Source organism: Halichoerus grypus, chromosome 13 (assembly GCF_964656455.1).
Source record: "Halichoerus grypus chromosome 13, mHalGry1.hap1.1, whole genome shotgun sequence".
Taxonomy (NCBI): domain Eukaryota; kingdom Metazoa; phylum Chordata; class Mammalia; order Carnivora; family Phocidae; genus Halichoerus; species Halichoerus grypus.
This window is the reverse complement of record NC_135724.1, coordinates 41399494-41425884: the sequence shown is the minus strand read 5'-3', so window position 1 is coordinate 41425884 and position 26391 is coordinate 41399494. Positions and strand designations below refer to the sequence as shown.

The 26391-nt window shown below is 34.6% G+C and overlaps 1 long non-coding RNA gene across 1 annotated transcript in view; it reads left to right on the top strand.

Annotated features, from left to right (window-relative positions):
- Nucleotides 1-1040: 1040 nt before the first annotated feature.
- LOC144379784 (uncharacterized) overlaps nucleotides 1041-26391 on the top strand; it is a 164508-nt gene continuing 139157 nt past the window's right edge. The window contains exon 1 of the long non-coding RNA XR_013443163.1: nucleotides 1041-1086. This is a non-coding gene — a long non-coding RNA (uncharacterized LOC144379784). The remainder of the gene's footprint in view (nucleotides 1087-26391) is intronic.

Here is a 26391-nt window from a genome sequence, read left to right as displayed (position 1 = left end):
GGTCCAACCTGATGCCTGGGCATGCAGAAGCAGGTCTGGAGCCTAGGTTCACTGGGGTGGGCCTGGCACTTGAGTCTGTTGTGATGGACCCGGGACCTAGATTCTGCGCCCACAGACGTCAACCAGGCACTAAGAACAGATAGGGTGAGCCTGGACTCTGGGTCCACAGGGGGCCATTGGGAGCATCGGTCCACAGGAGCTGAGGGAGCCACAGGCACTTAAGTGGACCCAGCAACTGGGCTTCCGGGAACTCAATGAGAGCCTGGTGCTGAGGCAGCCGCCTGGGCATGAAAGCGCCATCTGGGGGTGCGGGAGCCGGCCAGTGACCTGGTCAGCTGGGGGCCTGCATTCACGGGCTCTCTGGGAGCCTGGAACTGAGGAAGCCACCAAAGCCAAGGGGTTGGGTTCTCAGGAGCTCGTAGAGAGCCCGGTGCCGAGGAAAACGCCTGGGGCCCATATGGGGCTGCTTCAGCCCATGCCTGTGTGGGCTGGGGCCTGCCTTCAAGGCACGCTCTGGGAGCCCGAGCTGAGGAAGTCACCTGAAGCCGTAGGAGCCGCCTGGGGTAGCTGGAGCTGGGAGACCTGGGTTGGTAAAAGCCGGACGGGAGCTGGTTGCCTCGGGACCCGCCGGGGTCCAGCAGACACCAAGAAGAGCCCACGCCTAGATTCCCGGGAGCCCAAGGAGAGCCTGGTGTCCAGGACGTCTGCCGTAAGGCGCGGGGGAGAGCGTTAATGGCGTGTTGCCGTAAGGCGCGCAGAGAGCCGGAAGCCTGCTGCCCAGGACGCCACCAGGATTGCGGAAGCAGCTGGAGGCACCGAGGTGAGCAGGAGCCGGGTTTGTGGGAGCCCACCAGGAGCCACCCAAGGCCTTGGGAGTTGGCCTGTTAATGGAGCGACCGGCTTTGGGGTCCGTGCGCAGTCATCACTTCACTGTCCTCCCTTGAGTGCGTGGGGCTGCCAGGTTTGGGAGGAGGGATGAGGGGATGTGAATCTTTCTTTCCTGCCCTCCTCAGTGTGCACTTTGTTATTTCTGTTCTTCGCCCAGGTACTGCAACCCCTCACCTGGAATCCTTGGCTCCTATGAAGGTATTTCTATGCGCAGTTGTTTAAATTGATGTTCCTGGAGGGAGGATGAGAGCTGGAAATTTCCATGCTACAATTTTGATCCATTTATTTTTTAGTCTGTTTTTTATTTCTAAGGACATTTTCAATTTTATCCAAGTTATGTTGGATACTAGTCATTTATTATTATTTAGTTAATGTTTGCTTTACGTTCGGTTATCTCACCTGTTTCATTCCTGATTTCCCTCATTTTTGCTAAAACTTGTTTCTTCATCAATCTGTGAAAACTTTAAGAATTCTATTGGGTTATTTAAAGCAACTTTTTGCTTGGTTGTTTCTATGTCTTTTTAATTAACTCGAGCTTTTATCCTTATTGTATTCTGTCCACTTTCTTTGGATTTATTTTGTTTTTCTTTCCCCAGCATTTTAAAATGTGCCACTTGATTATGGGCCCTTAATTTGGTCCTGTGCAACCCCTACTTGCAAACCCCCTCATCTTCTCAATCTTAAGTGTGAATTTCAACCACAGGTATCCAGTTCATTAGTCTGACTCTAAACCAATTACCTGCATTCTCCCCGCACCATTCCCAAAAACCATGGTGCAGTATTTTGGGCATGAAAGTTTGGGTATTTTCTTTGAATGGAACACAAAAAAATATTGACAGATAAAATATTTGTCTTTTTTTTCCATTTGCTGAAGCCTTTATTCTTAGTGTGTTTTTTTTTAATTAAGAAGTGTTTGAAATTAACAATTATATTTTGTACAATTACTGATAATGATTTTTAATTGATTTATGATTATAATCAATTAGGTATTAAACTGCAGGCCTTTAGTTTCCTGAAAAAGATGTTTGAATGTGTTGTATTCTTTGAGTTAGATTGCTAATATTTGGTTATTCCCCTTCATTTGTAAGGGAGGCGTTTCTCTTGCAACTCAAGCATGACATTTTTTTTTTTGCCTTAATTGGTCATTATCTTTAATGAAAATAAATCTGTATTTTCACCCTTCCTGTTTTAAATATGGAAATTTGGTATACTATCACATATCCCCCACTTCACTACCTTCAGTTATTTTGCTGAATTAAGTTGGGTATGTAGATTCATATGATGCTAATAAAGATGATGACAATGAGACAGGTGTGAGAGATGATGATGATATTTTTTTATTACTAAGTAACTTTTCTCTACATAATTTTCCTAATAATGAAAATAATTTCTATAAAAAATAACCTCATATTACACAAATTTATTTTTTGAATACGCATCTTTCAGAGCTGTGTTTTATTCTGATTTTTCACGTCTTGATTTTTTGTCTTAAAATGAAATACCATCTCTGTTTCTAAGACCAATACACTAAAGCCAGACTCTTGGTGGTCTGCCTCAAGTCAGGTTTCAGTATAGGTTCAGTCAACTGTGGCCAGAAGGCAAGAGCACTAGATGAAAGAAGGCCTAAGAGGAATGAAATCCATTCACCTTGCTTGCTAATTTATGTACAGTAACACTGTCTGTTTGCCCATTGGAAAAGATAGCTGTTATTTTTTACAATTCCTACATAGTGCTGTCTTCTTACCAAGTGTGCACCTATGGGCTGGGTTCTCCAGAGTGATGCCTTAACCTGTTTGAACAAAGTGTCGTCAGCACTAGCAGGACCTATCAATGAGGCAAGGATAGAGTGCTGGAGTGGGAGTTGGGGATATGTCAGTATTTATAAGATAATAACAGATTTTTCTCTCTTCTCATAATGGAAGGGTGAAAGAAAGAATTTCCCAGAAAAATAAGGCGGGGGAACTTTTAGACATATATATATATATATGTTCACTATAGTGCATATTCTGGTTTGTATTTGCATTTTCTTTGCAAGTCTTATTAAAATATATTTTATATTTATTCCATAACTTTATTATGTTTAACCACATAGGAATATTTGCTTAGTATTATCAGATCACTTATTTATTTAGAGCTTCTAAGTCTTATACCTTTCCAGTGATCATTCTGTTTGTTCATACTTACTAAGAGAGGGCTGTGTTTATTCAGTATTGATTGTTGACATGGATGCTTTTCAAAGACAGTTATTACTATTCAGATTTTTCTGGCTCAAAAAAAAAAAAATGAGAAGGGAAAGTCTGCAGGTTGCCATTGATATACTTTTTTCACAGTTTAAGCTAGATGCAGCCTGGGTAAAAATTAAAGCCTTAAATATTTTGCCTATAATGCTCTTTTTCATGTATATTGTTACATGTTGGAACAGTACTCTATGTATTTTTTTTTAAGATTTATTTATTTATTTTAGAGAGAGAGAGGGAGAGAATGAGCGTGAGAGGGATGTGGGCTGAGGGAAAGAGAAACCCAAGCCTACTCTGTGCTGAGGCAGAGCCCCTCCCAGGGCTCAATCTCATGACCCTGAGACCATGACCTGAAACGAAACCAAGAGTCAGACACTTAATCAGCTGTGTTACCCCAGCACCCCAGGACGGTACCCTATTTATTAAGAGGAATGAATATCGTCATTAAAATTACAGTAGTCTCACTTTCTGTATTATGCTATCCTTAGCAAGTACAGCTAGAAATGAGTATCATGGGAAGACCCAATACAACTGAGATTTCTTCTCATCTAATGATATTAAAGCTAGTTTTTGCCAACATCCTTTGTGTTTCTGAAACAAATCAGTATATTCTTCTGGGGGCATTGATTATTTATTCCTTAATTCTTTCATTCCGTACGTATTTATTTAGCTCCTTCTATATATTCCAGGTAGTATTTTAGGAAATGAATATATAAAAGAGAACAAAAGAAACATGAATAGAAGCCCACTGTCTGGTTATAGAAAGAAGAATTAAACACGTGTAATCAAACGAACAAGCATATTTAATGAAATTGTGAAAAGAATTACAAGAATAAGGTGTTAAATAATAGCTATAATGGGAGTCATCAAGATAGCTTCTTTCATTACAGATTAAATTTCTATTTCTAGAAATAAGGTTAGTAACAGTGTTGCCCCTCATTCCTCTCCAAATGACCAAGTCTTTATAAATAGACTTCATGTAAAAGAGTTATGAATAAGATATAAGTTAATTTTAATGTTACCTTGGTTATTCTCAAAATCATACAAGGAAGAAAGGGTAGAAAGCTTAGTGAAAAGAGAAGTTAAATTTTTAGTGTCCCTAATTACCCTAGTCAAGGTATAGTGGAGAAGGGAATTGAAATTATTTTAATAGCCTTGGCATCCTCAAGAAAACTGGCTTGTTACTTGTCCATTCAGAAGAAAAATTACTTCCCTGAATGTCTTGAGTTTATAACAATTTTGGCACTACCCAGTAAATACTCTGTTAATCTAAGGCTGTTTTAGACAGATGGCCATTGGGCCTTTCAGATTACTTGGTTAGAGTCATCTTAATGGCCATTAAGCATGGCCAGACATTCAGGGACTAGACTGGCTAGGCTCAAGTAAGTTAGAAATCCTCTCCAAATATATTCCTAATGAGACCTGCTTTATTCAATTTTATCCACAGTTTTGGTGCCCAAATTCAAAGTGCTTTGTTATAATTAGGTCGCTCAGTTTGGCTTTAGATTTAAGTCCTTAGATTATTTAGGGTCTTACTAAATTTGAAATGTTATTGAGGGGCTGGAGATACTAAAAAGGATTCTTTCAGGAACTTCTACTAAGATTTCAGCTGTGTCCTTATGGATCAAAGGAATCAGTCTTGCAAAAAGGCAAAAGAGAAAACATTCTAAGCAAAGGGGATGGTAAGTGAGAAGGCCCTGTTAACAGAACAATTTGGCACTCTTTACTGCACTTTCTTCCAAATGTGTCATATAAACTTAGTCTCTCAGCAACTGAATATTGTTGATTCCTCTTTACTTTTCTTCAGACTTGATATAGAATGGTACCCAATATTCATGTTCTTCCAGTGTTGCCATGACTATTTTAAAGACAGAGAATTAAATATTAAATACTTGTGTTTACATACACATAATACTTGTGTTTACATTTCTAGATAGAATCAGAATTACCTCTCCTAATATTAGGCTGTCAAGGCAACCCAAAGAGCATATAACCTTTACTTTTCCTCTAAGAATAGCTCAGCAACAGGCCATGGAATATTATTTGCTCTTTTGTGTTCACAATGATAAGTAAAGGGGTTTAAAGTTCTGAGACCATAGAGATAGCCCTTTTCTGTCTGAGTATAGGCTAGGAGCTGGAAAGGGGTCAGATTAGTCTCCTACTTAACTTCTCTAGGCCTCACAAAGGTCAACTTTCTCCAAGGCTGTTTGTTTTTCTTGAACTGATCCTTTATCACTATCAGAATGGAAAGTGGGTGTGGGCTTATTAAAAAGGAACTAGAGTGGAGGGGGGTGGGGATGGGTTAGCCTGGTGGTGGGTATTAAAGAGGGCACGTATTGAATGGAACACTGGGTGTTATACGCAAACAATGAATCATAGAACATCAAAAACTAATGATGTAATGTATGGTGATTAACATAACATAACAAAATAAAATTTAAAAAAAAAAGGAACTAAAAATGTTGCTTTTTAAATCTTTGCTGTACTAGACCTTTAGTCGGCATCCAAGGGCAAATTAAGACTTCTACTTTGTAGAACCCGAATTACAAGACGGTTGATTTGGTTTTTAAGGCTAAATGATCACAATAAGCAAAAGCAGGCCTTTGTCCAGTATTGTTCTCTGTAGGTACACTTCTTCAGGTTTTTGGTAGCAGTGTGTGTGTCTTGTTGAAAGGTAAAGGAGAAACTGAGTTACATCTAGATTAATAGATTTAGGGACGTCCCCCAAATCAATTGTCACTAATCCCCTCAAAGATGAGTTAAAACTCTTTATCTCCATATATGCCGTGTATTCCTTATCCTTCCTTCCAGTTTAGTTATTCACCATATTCCTTCTGTACTCTTCCCTTTACAGTTATTATCCATTGCACATCTTTAAATATTTTTTCTATTTGAATCACTCCAAGATAATAACTCATTTTTGTATCCTTCTTGGACACTGAGTTGGTCACATTTTCTCACATGTAAAAGTTTCAAATGATGTAAAAGTTGCAGTCACAATTTTTTTTTCCCCTTTTGATAGGCCTAGGTAAAACAGTATTGTAGACAGTTCACTTGAGAGCTACCTCAGGACATGCTAAGCATACTCAGACTGGCAGGGAACCAAACTCTGCTGTGACGACTCTTTCCTGTGAAATTCTGTATTTGGTTGGATGGCATGATTTAATTTGGGGATTAGGATGAAGGTTTAGGGGTGGCTCAACATAGTCCATCTTAGCCTACTTAAGTTCTGTACTGGGTCTTTTATGTAATTTCTTAAGAACAAAAAGCAAATTACTGCCCTAATCTTTTAGATTAATTGTTCTGTTCATATATTTGTCTTCAGAACTTCGAGGGTAATGATGGGACATGAATGAATTTTCCAGGTAAAATACTGTATTATACCCTCCTAATGTAAGTCAAATTTATAATATCATGGTACCTTCAGCCAAACTAAATTTGTTTTTCCTGGAATATTTTATGAGACACCTTGCTGTGTATTTCCCCTTCTATATCAGAATAATTTATTTAACTGCTCTGTTAAAATCCTATCCATCCTTAAAGGTATACCTAAAATTACACCTCTTCTGTCACAGTATTTTATAGTTATAAACAGTTTATTATGAAGATCTCATTTGGGTCAGACACTCAATGCATAGAAAGCCACTGAATGTGGATTCAGAAAGGATTGACTTTCAAATATGCTATTTAAGAGAGTGTAATCTTGGGAAAGTAATTTATAACCCTATGTATCCCTTTTTGTTCAGAGGTATATTCAGCTATATAGTAACCCATTTTACTAGGTAAGTACATGAGAAAATATATAAATTTTATCATGAATAAAATATATTTTATAATGTTTAAATATATAACATTTGATGTAAAAATGCAAAAAAAGTAAATTATTAGTTAGAGCTGATATTATTCCCATTTTACAAATAAGAACATAGTGATTGATTTGTCCAATATCTGACAGTGTTTAGGTACAACTATTAAAAAAAACAAGTCTTTTGACTTGGTATGCATTCTACATCACATGTCTATTATGCTTAGGCAGAAAGCATGACACAATTTTGAATTCCCATTTTTCTATGTATTTACTACTCTTTCTTGATTTGTAAAGCTTTTTCGTAGCTTGTCAAATGTAATTGTAAATAATTTTGTAGTTGTTTTATTTTCTATACCAAATTATAAGCTACTCTAGGCATTTATGAAATCTTTACATAGCACATATTATGTGCCAAAGTGAGGCAACAGAGAAACCTAGGGCAAAGAGTTAAATAACTTATATGAAGTCACAAAACCAATGAATAGCAGATTTGGGGATTTGAATCCAGTAGTCTAGTTTCAGAATCTGTGTTCTTTAGACATACTTTATTTATATTGTCTCTTCAATAATAGCTTACTCATCTTTGAATTCTCTAAACTCACCCATCAGTGGCTATAATTGAAATGGAATACACTGTTAAAAAAAAAACATTTGTTAATGATGATTAACCTTTATTAGAGACTCAATATTAAGAATTATTATGGAGAGGGGCTCCTGGGTGGCTCAGTTGTTAGGCGTCTGCCTTCGGCTCAGGTCATGATCCCAGGGTCCTGGGATCGAGCCTTGCGTCGGGCTCCCTGCTCAGTGGGGTGCCTGCTTCTCCCTCTCCCACTCCCCCTGCTTGTGTTCCCTCTCTCGCTGTGTCTCTCTCTGTCAAATAAATAAATAAAATTAAAAGAAGAATTATTATGGACAGATACCCATGACAGAATGATCACTATATGACTCCTTGAGAATTTATATTCAATATAAATACTTAGTGTAACTTTGTCATATCTTTTTTTAAGAATATAATAACCCAATTGGTTTATGGCAAATCTTGTTAATTTACTATAATTGATTTACTAGAACAAGATTTTTCAAAACATGATAGAGCAGAGAGATACCAGTAATAACTCAGAGATTGTCTGATCATTTAGTTTTAATCAACAATAAAAATTTATTAACATTAAAGAAGGGAAAAGATAGGGAAGTCTTAAAGAGAAGCATCGTTAGGGGTGCCTATTTGGCTCAGTTGATAAAACATGCAACTCTTGATCTTGAGGTTGTGAGTTCGAGCCCCACAGTGGGGGTAGAGTGTACTTAAAAAAAATAAACAAAAACTCCTGACTTTAAAAAAAAAAAGCATCATTAATCAAATTTAATATAGATAATCATTGACTTACCATTGTCAACTTTCCAGAAAAAAAAAATACAGAGAAAACATACGTAGGTAAATGAAGAAATACTTCCTTTGGGAAATAATTATGTGAGAGAATTTAACAATGACTTAATATAATTTATTTTTTTCTTAGCGTGAGGATATCTCTTAATTCTTGACGTTCATTCAGTTGAATACATTTGCTCCAGCCTAAAACTAAAGCTGAAAACATGCATTTAAATGCCCAATGTCCCATGGTCATTTAAAATTCTTATTGTCCACATCTGAATTTAACTTCCTTTCCATAAAATCATTATTCCTATCCTCCCTGCCGTAATTCTGGGCATCTACCACGTATCCAGTTACGAACATCAGAAACCTAATAATCAGTCCAAATTTCTATTTTTTATTCACTTTTATTTGATTTTTTACCCAGTCTTGTAGAATTTTCCTTCTGAATATGGCTTGAGTCCACTCCAATATTCTATCCTTATTTATATCACCACTTAGTTCAGCCCCTATTTATCTATCATCTTAATCTCTCTAATCTATTCTTAAATAGTCTGCCTTTATTCAGTCTTGTCACTCTTAAAATGATCTTCCAGGTTGCAATCAGATTGATCTTTCTTAAATAAAATATGACTGTATTATTCCCTTGTTTAAAAATTCTCAGTTGCTCTGCAACCACTAAAAGGAAATGTTTAATCTCATTGTCTGGTATAAAGGCCCTCAATGAAGTGACCTCAGAGTACTTCTAATTCAACATTTGCCCCTCTATGTCCTGCGCTTTAACTATAGTTCCCAGCACATACCATGCTATTTTATAGACCCATGATTTATTCACAATGATCCTTTGATTGAAAAAAATCTCTCTGTCCTCATCTGGTTAATTCCCATCAGTCTTTTATATTAACTATCAACTTACTTTCACCACAAAAATCTTTCCTGAACAATAATGGCTAGAATAATTATTCCTTCCAGTTATCCTGAAGCACCTAAGATGTATACACAGCATAACATTTCCCACAAAAATTTAAATAATGTTGTCTCATCCCCTATACTGGATGCCCCTCAGAGACCAAATAGTATCTCTTTAAAGACAAGACCTTGAACAGTGTCTGAGTATAATTGTAAATGCTCATTGAACTTAAAGATAATTGCATACTTCTATATGAATAGGACATTCAACTTGGGCCTACTTAGTTAAACGAAAACCAAATTTTAATGAAGAATATCATATCATTGATACACAAATTAAGATTTGTGATATGTATTTAAAAAAAAAAGATGGGAACAGACTACAGGTGATAGAAGTATAAAATATATAAAGTTTAAATATCAAGAAATGAAGTCTGTGTGTATATATATGATATATATGATATATACAAACACCTATTGGAAATAGACTATATATTTTTAACAAGAAGGAAAATAGAATGACAGAATTTATCATGTAAGAAAGAAAATGTAGCAAAGTTTATTATTTCTCAAATATAGCACCTCAGGCCAGAGTCACATTGAGAGAATTTATGTTAACTATAATATTTTAAGTATAGATGCTCAACTTCACAGCTTTCATTTTTTTTAAGATCTTAGGTAAGTTACTTTTTAAGAGATATACTCCTTCCCTAAGGTTAGAAGTTGAATTCTTTAAAACTATCTGACTCTATTAAAAATTTTAAAAATGTATTAAAGCGTATTTAATTTTTCTCTTATTGTGAAGAAAAAAATTCCAAGCATGAAGATCACTTGCAAACCAAATATTTGTAAGAATGACCCATCTAACCGCTAAGGATTCTGTCTTGATATAAATGAGCACCTTAAACCATAAATTGGTGTTTTTCGGAGAGGTACTGAAAGATAAACTGTTATAAAATTGTCAGCAGCTGACAACCAGAGAACTGATTCTGTAATTTAGTGAGAAACTAAAAAGATCAAAATCACATTTCTGCCTTTTAACAGGCCTTTGGCTGTTGCACAGAACCTGCTAATAGCATCGTAGAAGGGAAGGAGGGAGTAGAGGTCATAAGGCCCACTTGACACTGTTGGGGAAATGGATGTACCCATTCTTAGTCTGCTGTGACTCTTAAGAACAGAAGGCTTAAAGATGTACTGGCCCTGCTCTGAGAGAATTAATCAGAAGAATTCAGACAAATCATCATGCTATGTTGATTAGCAGCCAAACTGTTTGGCTGCTAATAATTACAGGTTTTTTTCTTTACCTAACTCTTAATTCAGAAGTACAAAACAATTAATACATATTCTGTATTTTACTCTTACAAATGGATTCAGAAGAATTAATCATCCATCAGGTTTTTATACATTTTTCTTAGTTTATTTGGTTAGTGTGTCCCATGCATCTATTGGATACCATAGAATAATCTTTTTTGTATATTTCTGTATATTCATATGTATTCCAATATTCTAATAGTCCTCACTTGGTTTTAGATCTGTGACTATAATTTTAATCGTGATACATGGCAATTACGTAAGAAAGTACTTTTTTATATTTTTTTTTGATCTAAAAAAAGACCAGACTCTTTATGTGGTTAGTTGGCATAGAAACATTATCAGTACTGAAGAAAAATATATAGTGGGCATTTTTAAGAGCCAGGAGATTCTATGTGAAATACACCAAAATACATACTATCCTCCAAGGAACTGGATATTTGTCAATATTTAGTGGCCTTTCCCAAAGAAGATCATAATAAATAATCATAGTAATGAAACTTAGTAGTTTATATACCTATAAGCAAAGGAGTAATCAATCCCTTGTAGTTATGTTCTCAAAGTACAGCCTCAAGAACAAGCCATAGAAACACTGCAAATGCTACTGATCCTTATTTTGCTTTAATTATTATTATTTTTCATTTTAGGTTGACAGTTCTTCTCTCCCAGGTACATTTATTGCTCAACATATCCCATTTCCTTCAACTTACTTTCCTTTAGTGTATTTTTTTTTTTTTAATTCAGAGCCTCTTCTGAATTGCTAATACTGCACATACTATTAAGAGCTACCTTTCAAACAATAGTCATTAAGGTTTTCTTTTCCCTAATGGTTGAGCTCTCTAAGAGGCATGAAATATAACTCATAGAATGCAAGATACTAGAACCAAAGGTTGACAGAAATATTGGGCTTACAAAATTAGTGGGAGAAAGTATAAGTGAAAGTTTTATCTAAACATTAAAATAGAATTTTACAGATTTATCAGTAAGTTTACCCATATTGCTGGCCTCACAGTGTTTATTCACAATGTTGCTAAGTGATGTTTCTCAAAAGCTAAGTATATGTATCAGTCTTTTATCATCTGAGTCATATTTTAAAAGAGACGTTATCACTTAAGAATGTTATGCTGTTCCCTTTTTAAAAGGAAAAACAACTTTAGACAGCCTTTCTTTTAAAATAGGCTTTGTATGCCGTTAAGGATATTTGTATCCAAAATAAGTTTGTGTGTAACAGGATACAATAATATTGTCTTATTATAATTATGTATGCTATTGCTGTGACATTCAAGAAAAGTTTGTTGGAAAACATAGAGGATAGTAAAACTGAATTGACTTTTAAGTCGCTGTAATAACAAACTTGCAAAGCAGTCGGCACAATTTCCAGATCTCTGTTTCTTAGCCATAGGATGAAGCAAGGGGCAAAAGAAAACCCAACTACTGTTAGCTCAAACATAACCAAAACAAGATTGTACCTGCCAGCACACATATCAAATATGATTTTTATCCAAATTCTTCTTAGATTTGAGGAAGGGGTAATTGTCATTCTTGTTGCTGTTTTTTTTTTTGTTTGTTCATAAATTTGATTAATTAATTCTTAGGCAAAGTGCATCCGTCCTTATATCAAAATAAGAGAAAGCCTTGTTCTTTCTCAGAATATCCCTTTCTCATATTTCTTTTTTTTTTTTTTTTTTTTTTTTTTTTAAAGATTTTATTTATTTATTTGAGAGAGAGAGAATGAGAGACAGAGCGTGAGAGGGAGGAGGGTCAGAGGGAGAAGCAGACTCCCCGCTGAGCAGGGAGCCCGATGCGGGACTCGATCCCGGGACTCCAGGATCATGACCTGAGCCAAAGGCAGTCGCTTTAACCAACTGAGCCACCCAGGCGCCCTCCCTTTCTCATATTTCTGAGTTTTACTTGGAGTCCTTTACTTTCTCAGGACCTTGGAGCCCTAGAAGTTCAACCCAACCTTTTATAGACATCGGCTTCATTTAATACTTTGACTGTTTTGTTATTTATTTATTTATTTAATTTATTTATTTATTTTTAATTGGGATATATCTAGTTTTCCTTGAATTACTCTTAAGTTACTAGGACCAGATAAACTCACTTACTTTATGAAAAACAGCTCATTGACAGTAATGCTGCCCTATAAGTAGCTTTCAGGAATTCAGAGAAATGATAATAAATGTAGACCTCAAAAAAGAGATGATTTCTTCTGACAGATTGGCATTTGGATGTGCCTGGAATGATAAGAATTGAATAGTAAGAGAGAAGTGGGATCAGAACTCAAGCTTAAAGAGAAAGCATATACACAATAACAGTTACAATGAAGGTTCTATAATTTATTAATTAGTAGCCTTGCCTAATTTTCAGTTCTGTAATAATGTCTTTGACAAATTAGTAACCCACGAATATATACCCAATAAAATCTGCAAAAAACCTAGTTATTCTCTGTACAGTGATCTCCATAAATACATTTTCAAAAATAATGCTTTCTAGAATATCAACAATTTTAAATTTTCTTAATACCAAGTAATGTAAAAGATCTTATGGACATTATTTGCCTTTTTAAGACTTTTTTTTTTTTAAAGATTTTATTTATTTATTTGACAGAGAGAGACACAGCGAGAGAGGGAACACAAGCAGGGGGAGTGGGAGAGGGAGAAGCAGGCTTCCCGCTGAGCAGGGAGCCCGATGTGGGGCTCAATCCCAGAACCCTGGGATCATGACCTGAGCCGAAGGCAGACGCTTAACCTATTGAGCCACCCAGGCGCCCCTTTAAGACTTTTTTTTAGAATTAGTTTGGGTTCATGGCAAATTGAGTCGAAGGTACAAAGATTTCCCTTATACCCTCTGCCCCCACTCATGCATAGCCTCTCTCATTATCAACCTCTCCCACCAAAGTAATGAATTTACTATGATAGATGAATCTACATTGATGCATCATGATCACCAAAGTCCATTGTTCATTCTTGGTGGTGTCCATTTATTGGGTTTGAACAAATGTGTATATATGTTATCCGTCATTGTATTATACAGAGTATTTTCACTGCCCTAAAAATTCACTGTGCTCCACCTATTCATTTCTTCCCCTCTCTACCGCCAGCCCTCAACTCCTGGCAACTACTGATATTTTTACTGCCTCCATATTTTTGCCTTTCCCAGATTGGCATATAGTTGGAATCATAGAATGTAGTCTTTTCAGATTGGCTTCTTTCATTTAGCAATAGCATTTAAGTTCTCTCCATGTCTTTTCATGGTTTGATAGCTCAGTTTTTACACCAAATAATACTCCATTGTCTGGGTGTACCAAAATTTATTTATCTCTGAATTTACTGAAAGATATTTTGGTTGCTTCCAAGTTTTGGCAATTATGAATAAAGATGCTATCCACCTTTGTGTGCAGGTTTTTGTGTAGGTATGTTTCACCTCTACGGGGTTTGAGGATAAAGCTCAGAGACTCTTTCCTCAGCTGTGTCTAGTCTGCTAGTGAGCTCATCAAAGACATTTTTCATTTGTTACATTATTTTTATTTGCTTTTCTGTGCCCTCTCTCTCTTTTTTTTCTTTCCAAGTTTTTATTTAAATTCTATTTAGGTAGTTAACATACAGCATAATATTAGTTTCAGGTGTAGAATTTAGTAACTCATCACTTACATACAACACCCACTGCTCATCACAGGTGCCATCCTTATACCCATCACCAATTATCCCATCCCCCCTGCTCACCTCCCCTCCAATAACCATAAGTTTGTTCTCTATAGTTATGAGTCTGTTTCTTGGTTTGCCTCTTTCTAGCTCCATCCACATTGTTGCAAATGGCAACATTTCATTCTTTTTTATGGCTGAGTAATATACCTAGTAACACCTAGTAGTACAATTGCTGATCTTAGGGTAGTTCTATTTTTAACTTTATGAAGAAACTGCGTACTGTTTTCCAGAGTGACTGCACCAGTTTGCATTCCCACCAATAGTGTAAGAGGTTTCCCCTTTCTCTGCATCCTCACCAACCAGCACCTGTTGTTTCCTGTGTTGTTAATTTTAGCCATTCTGACAGGTGTGAGGCAGTATCTCATTGTAGTTTTGATTTGCATTTCCCTGATGATGAGTGATGTTGAGCATTTTTTCATGTGTCTGTTGGCCATCTGTATGTCTTCTTTGGAAAATCGTCTATTCATATTACATTATTTTTTATCTCTAGCATGTGTTTTTGGTTCTTAAGATTTCCATCTCTCTGCTTACATGGCTAATCTCTTCTTAATATGATATCTTCTTTATCCAGTAGAGCCCTTTGCATATTAATTACAGTTGTTTTAAACTCCCAGTTTGAAAATTCCAACATCACTACCACATCTGATTCTGATGTTTGCTCTGGTCTTCAAATTGTTTGTTTGCCTTTTGGTGTGCCTTGTAATTTTTTTTTTTCCTTGATAACCAGACATGTTGTACTGGATAAAGAAAATGATGTAAATAGCAACGTGGCAGGAAAGGAGAAGCATTCTATAACTCCTGCAGTTAGGTCTTAGTTTTTTATTGAGCTTATGCTTGTAGACTGTGAACTTCACAAGCGTTTCTTGGGATTTTTTTCTCCATGCTTATTGTAAAAGCAGATGGCCAGAATGAGCTGCAGTTGGATATTTCTATCCTCCCTCATGGAAAACTAGTGTAGATTGGAATTGGTATTTTTCTTCTCCCACATGGAAGGTTGACTGATGTTGGGTATTTTCCTTACGCCAGATCAGTTAGGCTCTGATAATATCCCAGCAGGTTAGGCTTTGGTTAACTGGTTTCTCCTGAAAGCAGATCTTAAAAAAAATAAAAATAAAAATAGTAAGTTACTCTGGTGTGTTTCAAAATGGTACCTTTTATCTTCTAGCAGGTTGCACAAAGGGATATTTTTCTGATATTTACTGTGAGAACATGATCTAGATGTAGGAGATAAATATGACAAAATTGTGGGGGATCCCTTCTATGGGTTCTCCTGGAATTTTTAACTCTTAGAGTTTTCCACACCGAGCTTCTTGCAATCACAGTGCAAGTTTTCCTGCGCTGGCACTTAAGTCTGTGTTCCAATAAGCCACGACTTCCTGTATTCACCTGTTTATCTCCCCAACCTTGGGGTAGTGACTTGTCCTATTTCCTCACTTCTCTTATGGATCCAAAAAGAGTTATTGATTTTCCAGTCTGTTCATCTTTTTATTTATTGTCAAGGATGGAGTGATGATTTCCTAGCTCCTTACATGAAGAAACAGAAACTAGATGTTCAGTTTTATTTGCCTTTTTAAATCGAGGAAGATATGAATTAACCTATTGCAGAATATTTTCGGAGTGATTTTTTGCATATATTTCGGAAACTAGTGTATTTTCAGCTGAAAATCCATTGCTGTATATATAGCTACATAATAAGAATCTGACAGAGTTCCTACAATTTATCTAGCTCTTTCATTATGCTGCTTCATCACATCTTTAATTATTTCAGCTCATTATTGTTCAGCATAACAAAATGCTGTTGAGTAATGTCTAAGAATTAGGTAGATCCATGCCTATATTACATCCCTTGCTTTCTGACAAACATTTTACTATTTATACTTATTTTTTAAATCAAAAGAAAAATTGCAGTCAAACTTGCTTTAGGTTTACACTTCTAAATACTTTATTGAGTGACATTTATAGTAATTTTAAAAGAATCATTGAGTTAGAAAGCAGATGAAATCATCTTAGGATTAGTGTTTTCTGGGCCATCTATACTTTAGAGAGGCAAAAATCATAGGCCTTGTTATTTTGGATTTCCAAGGTAGCTGTAAAACTGAAAGAAGGAATTCAATTGAGTGCTCATGTTTAATCTTGGCAAGGTAATATATTTTTAACAGGACTTCTAGTTGTCATTTTAGTCATTTTTTGCATTTTAATAAAATAATTTAATCATCCAAAACATATTTTGAAAACTTCTTAACAAAACTTGATTACTTTCTGAGTTCAATTTAATGTAAGCATTCTGGTTTTTCCTAAGTATGCAATTATGTGGTACAAAATATATATGACATAGTAGACATTTATATCTGGAAGGAGATCAGCTTTGTGTTCTAGGTGAAATTATGTTCATGACAATACGTAGAGCATTAATATTGAGACTAGCCATTTCTTTATTTAAATTGTTCTATGAGGACTTGTGTTTCTTGTTTCTAGTTTGTAATAAGATCAGAATAAAGTCAGAATTAATGAATTTTTTTTAAATAGAGAGATGGTCATAATAGAGTGGTTGATTATATTAGAGTATAGACATAAAAAAGAACATGACATTCTATTCAGGTCATTTAAGGTAACTGATAAAATGGTAATTATTTTATTAAAACTCATTTTCCTAGATGTCACTTACTGAAGACTCCCCATTTTGGATCAAAGCCATATACATAGGCCATACAAAGAAGCTATACATTTTTATTCAGCTAAAATGATGTCATATTATTCATGTTTAAAATTTACTAGCTGTGGTCGGGAAGAATATCTTAGGCCTAATCGAGAGCTAACTTACTTTATTATTTAATTATAATATGCTTTCTGTCTAATTTTCTGACTCATAGTAGATTTAATATGTTGTGATTAAACAAATGAATGACAGAGTAACATTTTAGAGAACACACCCAATCATTTTCAGGGGAAAAATAACATAAAGGAGGGTTCAGAGTTACAGTTAGAGCCCTGATATTTAAGTAGCATGACTAATCCATAATTCATGTGAAAAAGATTAGCAATTTAGATTAAATCGTCTTTAATGTGAAGATATATTTTTATATAGTTTCTAAAAGAATGAGTTTAATATTAAGCACCATCATTGCTGTGGTGTGTCTCTTCAGGAAGATAAAGGATAAAAATCTATATTGTAGTGCAGTGCTACTGATTCAGTAGGTCTGGGCTAATACCTGAGTTTCTGCTCTCTAATCACAGAGATAGTACTAGTGATTCTGGCCATGGACCACACTTTGGGTCCATGATCCCTTCCTGAATATTTTATTGTGTGTCATGATGTAACAGTATTATTGGCAAACTAAATAATATTCAAAAAAGACAACTTTGTTTTTATTACATACTTGAAAATATATTACTTCAGGAAAAAAAACAATTGAGGAGTGATAATATTTAGACAGAAGTATATAATAAGGAAGGAGAGGAAGATGTGGAAGCTATTTGATGATTTCTAGAACTGCCATTGGTTGTTGTAAAGGTTCAGGTTAAATGAAAGCTTGCTAACAGAACTGTCCAAAATAAAATCGACTTCCTGCCAAAGTAAGGGCTTCCTTATAGCTGAGCATACTCTACATAGTCTGGCTAGTCAGTTAGGGATTCCTGAAGTAGATTAAAGGAAATAAACTTTGACTTCACCAGAATTTATATCCTGTTGCTCATATTCTAGATTCCTATTTTTTTCTTAAAGATCTGAGAATCTTGACAAAAGTGCCATTTTCAAATACTAGAATATGATATGATTCTTTGCATAAAGGGGATATATATGGACATCTGGCTCAACCTATCCAATAAAAGCACATATGAATAGTATGGTAGTAATCATAGATAACATTTTTAGCATTTACTTTGGTTCAGACGTTGTGCAGAGCAATTCACTCTGCATTTTTATCAGCTAACTCTCATAACAAACTAATAAGATATTACCCCTGTTTACAGATGAGGAAGAGCAGACTGAGTGATAAATTAGCTTGACTCAGGTTATACATCTAGCATATAGCAGAGACTAGATTCAAAGCCAGACTGTGTAATTAAAGAATTTAAATTATTTTTTTTTAAGATTTTATTTATTTGAGAGAGAGAATGAGAGAGAGCATGAGAGGGAGGAGGGTCAGAGGGAGAAGCAGACTCCCCACTGAGCAGGGAGCCTGATGCGGTACTGGATCCTGGGACTCCAGGATCATGACCTGAGCCGAAGGCAGTCACTTAACCAACTGAGCCACCCAGGCACCCCAAAGAATTTAAATTCTTAACCATGGCTTCTCATCAGAGAGGATAAAAGAAGGACAAGTAAGTTAGGAAAAATGCTGCTGATAAAATCCTCTTGAACTTCAAATGCCTGCATGCTGCTTTCCTTGCAGGATCTTAAGCTAAATAATCAGGAAATTTCAAAGTCATTGTTTAGTTGTACTACATTAGCATCTAGATGGATATTACATCACTTCTGTTTAAGCCATTCTCTCTTAGTGAAGTCTTTAGGAGTTCATGACTGAGTTATACCATTACATAAAATAAAAATGATCTGGTCTTTGCTTTGGTGAAAATAATGGAGTATCAGCATTTTTATAAACTTTTATCAAATATTCTCACTTTCCAAAGCATGGACTGAGAATAAATATATATTTTCAAAAAGAGGTAAGTCTTTTAATCCTGAGGATGAACTTTATTAATAACTAACATTTATGGCATACAGTAGTCCCCTCTTCTGCACAGGGAATGTGTTCCACGACCCCCAGTGAATGCCTGAAACTGCAATAGTACCGAACCCTGCACATACTGTTTTTTTGCTATGCATAAAAACCTATGATAAAGTTTAACTTATAAATTAAGCACAATAAGAGAGTAACAGTAACTAATAATAAAGAGAATAATTATAACAATATGCTGTAATAAAAGTTGTGTGAATGTGGTCTCTCTTTCTCAAGATATTTATATACTTGCACTCATCTTTCTTGTGATGATGTGAGATAATAAAATGCCTACGTGACGAGATGAAGTGAGGTGAATGTTGTAGGCACTGTGATGTAACATTAGGCCACTATTGACCTTCTGAGAATATGTCAGAAGGAGGATCATCTGCTTCTGGACTGCCTTTAACCATGGATAATGGAAAGCATGGATAAGGGTGGGGTACTACTGTATACTGTTAATAACATTTTAGTTTCCTCATTTTGGAGATAAGCCTTATGCAACTGTTCTTTAACAGCATTCTTTTGAGTAACATTTAAAGAGTATGACAAATTTGCAGGAAAAAAAAAAAATCAGAGTCCTAGGCAGAACTTCAGAAAACAGGCTTGTGCAAAATAATAAGAGGGGAGAGTATATTTTTACACCGGGGCAGAGCAGCTAAAATAAACTCAAGCAGGCAAAATACCGTCCATTTAACTTGACATAATAAAGGGAGTAGATTTCTAATACTCTTTAGAAGCTAAAAATATATAATTGCCTTGGGCGCCTGGGTGGCTCAGTTGGTTAAGCGACTGCCTTCGGCTCAGGTCATGATCCTGGAGTCCTGGGATTGAGTCCCGCATTGGGCTCCCTGCTCAGCGGGGAGTCTGCTTCTCCCTCTGCCCCCCCCCCTCATGCTCTCTCTCTCTCTCTCTCATTCTCTCTCTCAAATAAATAAATAAAATCTTTAAAAAATATATATATATATAATTGCCTTGTTAACAGTGAAGAAAGAACAAAAGAAATGGGAATAATCCTTTTGAATTCCTAACAGTGTTAATTCTATGAAAAAAGAAAAATGGAAAATAATGAAATAATGCAGGTTATTTAACTAATTAGTAGAACATCTAATAACTTCTTTTTTGATGTATTTATAACAATATGATTTGTGAAGGAGATAATGGTTTTTTATTAAAGAATACTTTCTGTCTGATTGATATCCATTCTACTTGTAAAGTCCCTTCCTCTTTCTTTAATTTCTTTGAGCTTCTCTTTTTTCATCCTCATCTCAAGGAATAAATAAATAAATAAATAAATATTTAAAAGGAACAAAAAAATGATGAAAACCCAGGGAGTAAATGCTAGTCTTAAATTATAGTAGTCTAACACGTATCCACAGACACTTCCATAGTAAAAAATCCTTATATCTTTCTCACATGGTCCTATTATTTTCCAAATATCATAGAATTATAGAACTAAAAGGGATATTAAAAGCAAATGCATCCCAACTGCTATACTTACAGAATGAAGAAATAGAAACCCAAAGACATAAAATTGGCTTGTAGGAAAATAAAGGACATAATCTTGAACTTCTGATTCTAGCTACAGTGCTCTTGCTAGCATGACACCAATATTTAATATGTGATTTTTTTCTTAAATCATTTTTGTTTTTTTAATTTGAGAGAGAAAGAGAGGATGGAGGGAGGGGCAGAGAGAGAATCTTAAGCAAGTTCCATGCCTAGCACAGAGCCTGACACAGAGCTCAATCTCACGACCCTGAGATCGCAACCTGAGCTGAAACCAAGAGTCGGATGTTTAACTGACTGAGCCACCCAGGTGCCCCTTGATATGTGATTTTTGAATGTAAGATCTTTACAAATTTCAGCTTATAAAATATGTGATAATCCCTTATCCCTTAAGGTAAGTGAAAACAAAACCAAAACATGGGTTAAAAAATAATGGAAAATAGACATTTTTCTATTTCAATGAAGAATAATGCCCAGGGTGATTAAGTAAGTCATACAAATTATAAAGGTTGTAATTATTTGATTGGTATGAAAAATAGATAATCTCCAAGCAGGTGAGTTTTCCACACATTACCACTATGGAAGAAACATTTTTTCCAAGTAAATTTTAACTAGTATCATAGAAAAATGATTTAGCAGCAGCTCAATGAGGGTCATATCGATTGGTTATAAAAGGAATTTCCTTGCTCTTTCCAGTTCCTCAAATAGGAATTATCTACAAGTCATAGTGTATAATAATGATCAAAGGTAACTTGAACATGTAGTGGAAAACACTAATTTAAGCATTAGCAGACCTTGTTCTTTAGTAGGTTTTACCATGTAATTGCTTTACAAACATGCAAGGGCATAGGCTCAAATTTCATATCTACAAAACAGTAAAAGTAGATACTGCTGTGCTTACTTCAGTCAATCGTAGTAAGGATCAAATGAAAGACTATATGAGTGTTTATTTATAAATAATTTAGATTGATATGTCAGTGCAGGTTATTAGAAATCAAGGAGTTCCAACTTCTCAGTTTTCAGATAAATAAAGGAAGATTCTATAAAAATTAATGACTTTCCCAAAGTCATATAAATAAATAAAAGCAAACCCACGAACTTTTTTATTGTTATATATCCCTTTCCATTCATTTCTGAATTGCATTGTTCAGTCATCATTCTCTTCAATGTCACCTTCTTCCAGGGAATGTCACTAGAAAAAAAATTATATACTATCATACATTATAAAACATTACCTTCCAGTTTTTTAGTGTTACCTTTTGTACTTCTGAAAATTGAAATGTCACATTTTTGCACCAGTAAGGTACTTACAGCATATTAGTTTGATAAGGAAAAGTGAGAAATTGTTTTGCCCATAATAGATTTCCTTTACCAATTAGTATTCAGTGCCTTTAAAGATTAATTTTATTGATATTTTCATTTTTTAATCTTTTTACCAAAACAAGACCTTTCCAAATACTCAGGACGTAATTAATCCAGAAGCTATATTTTTTTATATACTTATAGCCTTTGTCTTGTTAAGACCTAACAAACATCAATCTGATTACTTATTTTAGGGGCAAGTCACAAGATAGGAACTGCTATGGTCTAATGAATCATGTTATATAAAAGCATGGATTTTGTATTATTGGAATATGGAATGGCACAAACATACTAAGATGATTAGGTAAATATATAATCAATGCAATATTACATAATTTGAATATATGTAGCATAAATATCTATATAAATCACTAATTAGGGAAATGCAAATCGAAATCATGATAATACCTTACACCTGTTAGGATGGCTATTATTAAAAAGTTAAAAGATAAGTGTTGGTGAGGATATGGAGAAAAGGGAAACTTTGTGCACTGTTGGTAAAATGTAAATTGCTATAGCCATTGTGGAAGACAGCATGCAGTTTCCTCAAAAAATTTAAAAGAACAGAACTACCATATGATTCAGCAATCCCACTTCTGGGTATATATCCAGAGGAAATTAAATCATTATCTTGAGACATCTGCACTCCCAAGTTTATTGCAGCATTATTTACAATAGTCACAGTAATGATGCAATCAAAGTGTCCATCAGAGGTTAAAGAGTAAAGAAAATGTGATTAAATGTGATAGATACATTGATATAGAATATTATTCAGCTTTATAAAAGAAAGAAATCCTGTCATTTGCAACAACATGGATGAACCCAGAGGGCATTATGCTGAGTGAAAGAAGCCAGACACAGAAAGAGAAATACTGCATGATCCCATTTATCTGTGGAATCTAAAAAAGTCAAATGCATGGAAACAGAGTAGAGGATTGGTTACTGGCAGTTGGGAAAATGGGGAGATGTTGGTCCCAAGGTACAAATATTCAGTTATAAGATGAATAAATTCTGGGGACCTAATGTGTACAGCATGGTGACTGTAGTTAATAATAATGTAGTGTATACTTAGAATTTGCTAAGAAAGTAGATCTTAAGTGTTTGCCACCAAAAAAGAAAAATAGTAATAATAATAACTGAGGTGATGGATATGTTAATTAGCTTGGTTATAGTAATCATTTCACATATACATACATATATATATATGAAATCATGTTGTCTACCTTAAATGCATACAACTTTTTTGTCAGTCATACTTTAGTAACGCTCTATTCAATAAATCAATGCAGATTTTGTATTATTGAAATAATGCAATGGCATAAACACAATAAGGTAATTAGATATAGATATTATTAATTCATTATTATATAATTGGAATAGAGAACAACATAAATGTTTATATAAATGTATTAATGGTTGTGGATAGATACTTCTAAATTCTTTAAAAAGTAAAGGTGCAGTCAGTTTTTCGAGTAATAGTGAAATATATACACATGTAATAGTGAAGGTCAGTGATTCTTCAGAGAAAATAATCAATCAAGATCAAAGTGTTACACAGTTTGAAATTAAATAAAATTAACCAAAGTTTTGTCTTGTCACATACAGCTTCCAAAAAAACTGAAAGTAAAGCAAGGTAGAGCACTACACTCTAGACAACTTAGCAGTCTCTCTGAAATATTAAAATGGATTATGAGTTCATGTCGCTTGCACTGGTGCTTGCATTTCTTTGTCTAAATCCAATTGCTTTCTTAATATTCTCCACATGGAAAATGAAGCATCCCCATTTGCATTTTAAAGGAATGTGGCATGGTAGATCATGCCCAATGCCAAAACTAAGTTATTTCTTTAATACGGTTATGGTGTAATCCACCCCAGATTTATTCAGATATACCCAGAATCCTAACCCTGACCTTTCTGAATTCAATATGGTGCTTTATTAAAAGAATATATATGTAATTTTTCAAGATGGACAAAAGAGATTTTAGTGTGATTTCACTCTTTCCAGGTTCTTGCAATATTTAACCCTTTCATGTTTAAAGATTTGTTCTTTTTTTTTCCCCCCACTGTTGAAGAGAAAATAACTTAAAACTATAGAGACAAAAAGTACATTAGTAGTCACATAGACCTGGAGGGGAAGTTGGGGAAAAATAGAAGTGACTGCCAGAGAGTATGAGGTTTCTTTTTGGGGAGAATGAAAAAATTTCAAATTGATATTGGTGGTGATTGCATAATTTTGTGACTATAATAGAAAAATTGAATCATACACTTTAAATGAATAGTTTGTATGGTATGTAAAGCTCAGTAAAGCTGTTAAAAATTTAGCCTACAAAAATACGAAAATCGTATTTCCTTTCAATAGTGATTTAATAAAAGAGAAAATTTCACATTTACAGGATTGCTCTCAACCAAACACATTTTTTGACTAAATTCTATCTTGTTGAAAATCCAAGTAAGGGGAAAATACTATTTGTGTGGAAGTAACAGTTTAACTAGTTTGTTACGCAGAATATTTACTTTTCTGTCCAAAGTGTTCCAAGTGATCAAAGCTAAATTTATTATTGACAATATTTTAAATTCTTTGTGTATACTCACGTAATCCTCATCATACCCTCTGGGGTATATAATGTAATTATTCTTATTCTAAAGTATGTTAACTTGAGGCAGAGAGAGGTAAGTAGCTTGATTTGTGTGTCAAAATTATTAAGTGGTAAATCCAAGATTTATAAGTATGAAGTCTGACTCCAGAATAGCTTTCAGTTATTATGCTCAGTGTCTTGATAAGATTTGAAAGTATTTGCTGGCTTGGCAGGGTAATACTGTGCTCATATTGACTATGAAAATAAAAGAAATTCAAGTAGCAAGTCACAAATAAACACTAAATTGCATATCTCTTTTTGATGAATAAGGTTTTATTATAATGGTAGCAATAAAAATACTTAATATTTATATAGTATTTGATCTATGTAAGAACACTTTTTAAAAAAGAATACCTTAAAAATTATAATTTTCATACCAAAGTTTAGGAAACTGAGATATAAATGTGTAAAATAATTTGACAGTCATGCAGCTAGACATTAGTAGAGTCCAATTATTTATTCTCTAATATAAAACATAGGAATTATGGAGAGCCAAGAGGAAAGATTATATATGAAACTTTAATCTCTTCTGTAAGGAATCGACTTTACAGACTTTGTAGTTAGCACTAACCAGGAGCTCAGCAATTATTGAACTACCTGCCTCTAATAAGCTTTTCTTAACTTTCCACTAGGAAAGTCATTGCGTAAAGACAGGTAGATGTGCCTAGGCATGAACTTATTGACCAATAGGCCAATTAGCCATAGGAAAAAATAATCAAAGATAGTATTAAGTATTATTTATGAGTCTATTAGGGAGCTCAAGTCAAATGAAAGCCTAACTATGTTTGTGGTAAGAAATCCAATAGAATTTTATTGCATTCCTGATACATACTTCATGTAGTAGCAGCTAAAGAAGAATCATTGTATAATTAGAAAAGAACATCAAAATTTAAAAAAAAGGACATCAACAGCAAAAAAACAAAACAACAACAAAAAAACATATGCTTTCCACTACCCAGTTTAATAATTAAAATACGGTAAGGTGGGGAGTGCAAATATGGATATGTAGGGGAAAAATACGGTGAAATGTAGTCTCAGATTAGGCCTTGATGTTTAGGCTACCCTTCAGACCTTTTTTTTTTTTCTTTTTAATGTATAACTATTTGAACCTAGTACCTCAGACACTGTCCTATCTCTCACCTGTCTCCATTAAAGTTGATTTTCTTGAGAGATTTATCTGTACTCCCCATTCATGTTTATATATATACTCTGAAAAACCCACACCAATTTGTCATCTGCTACCATTACTCAACAAGAATAGCTCTCACTATGTTCAGTGAACTTACGGTCAAAGTCAATGAATGTTTCAGAACTCATCGTACTTGACCCAGTGGCCTTTAAAAAATTACCCTTCTTCATATTATTTTTTTTTTATCCCTGTGACTTCTGTGATGAAATAATCTGGTTTTCTTGCTGCCTCTGATTTCATCTTCTCTCTTGCTTTATTCTGCTAGTTTTCCTATGTATCTGTATTAACTGAAATGTTTCCTCAAGGTCCTATCTTGCCTTTCTTCCCACTCCATATTCTATCACTACTTTTCCTGTATTTTCTAAAAGAAATATCACAAATATGTAAGATAGATAAAGCATTCTAATTTACAGAAAATAGATTTTCTTTGTTAAAGAAAACCAAGATGGCAGCTTTTGGAATGGCAGAGTAAAAGCCTCTGAAAATCCATGTTTAACTAAAAGCAATAAGAACTCTTGCAAAACTGTCAAAAATTAACTTCCTTAAAACTGGAAATAAAAAGAAAGCTTATAACAATCTAAGAATTGTTCATTCAAGAAGAGTTGCTGAATCTGATAAGAAGAGTGACTCTTACTGTGTTTAAACTTTTCCTAATCCCATCCCTCTTTGTCCAACTCCCTGTTAGCCTTGGAAACCAACTATAGTCTCAGAACTACAGTTGCTGTCAAAACAAGCAGTATAGCAGCCCTTG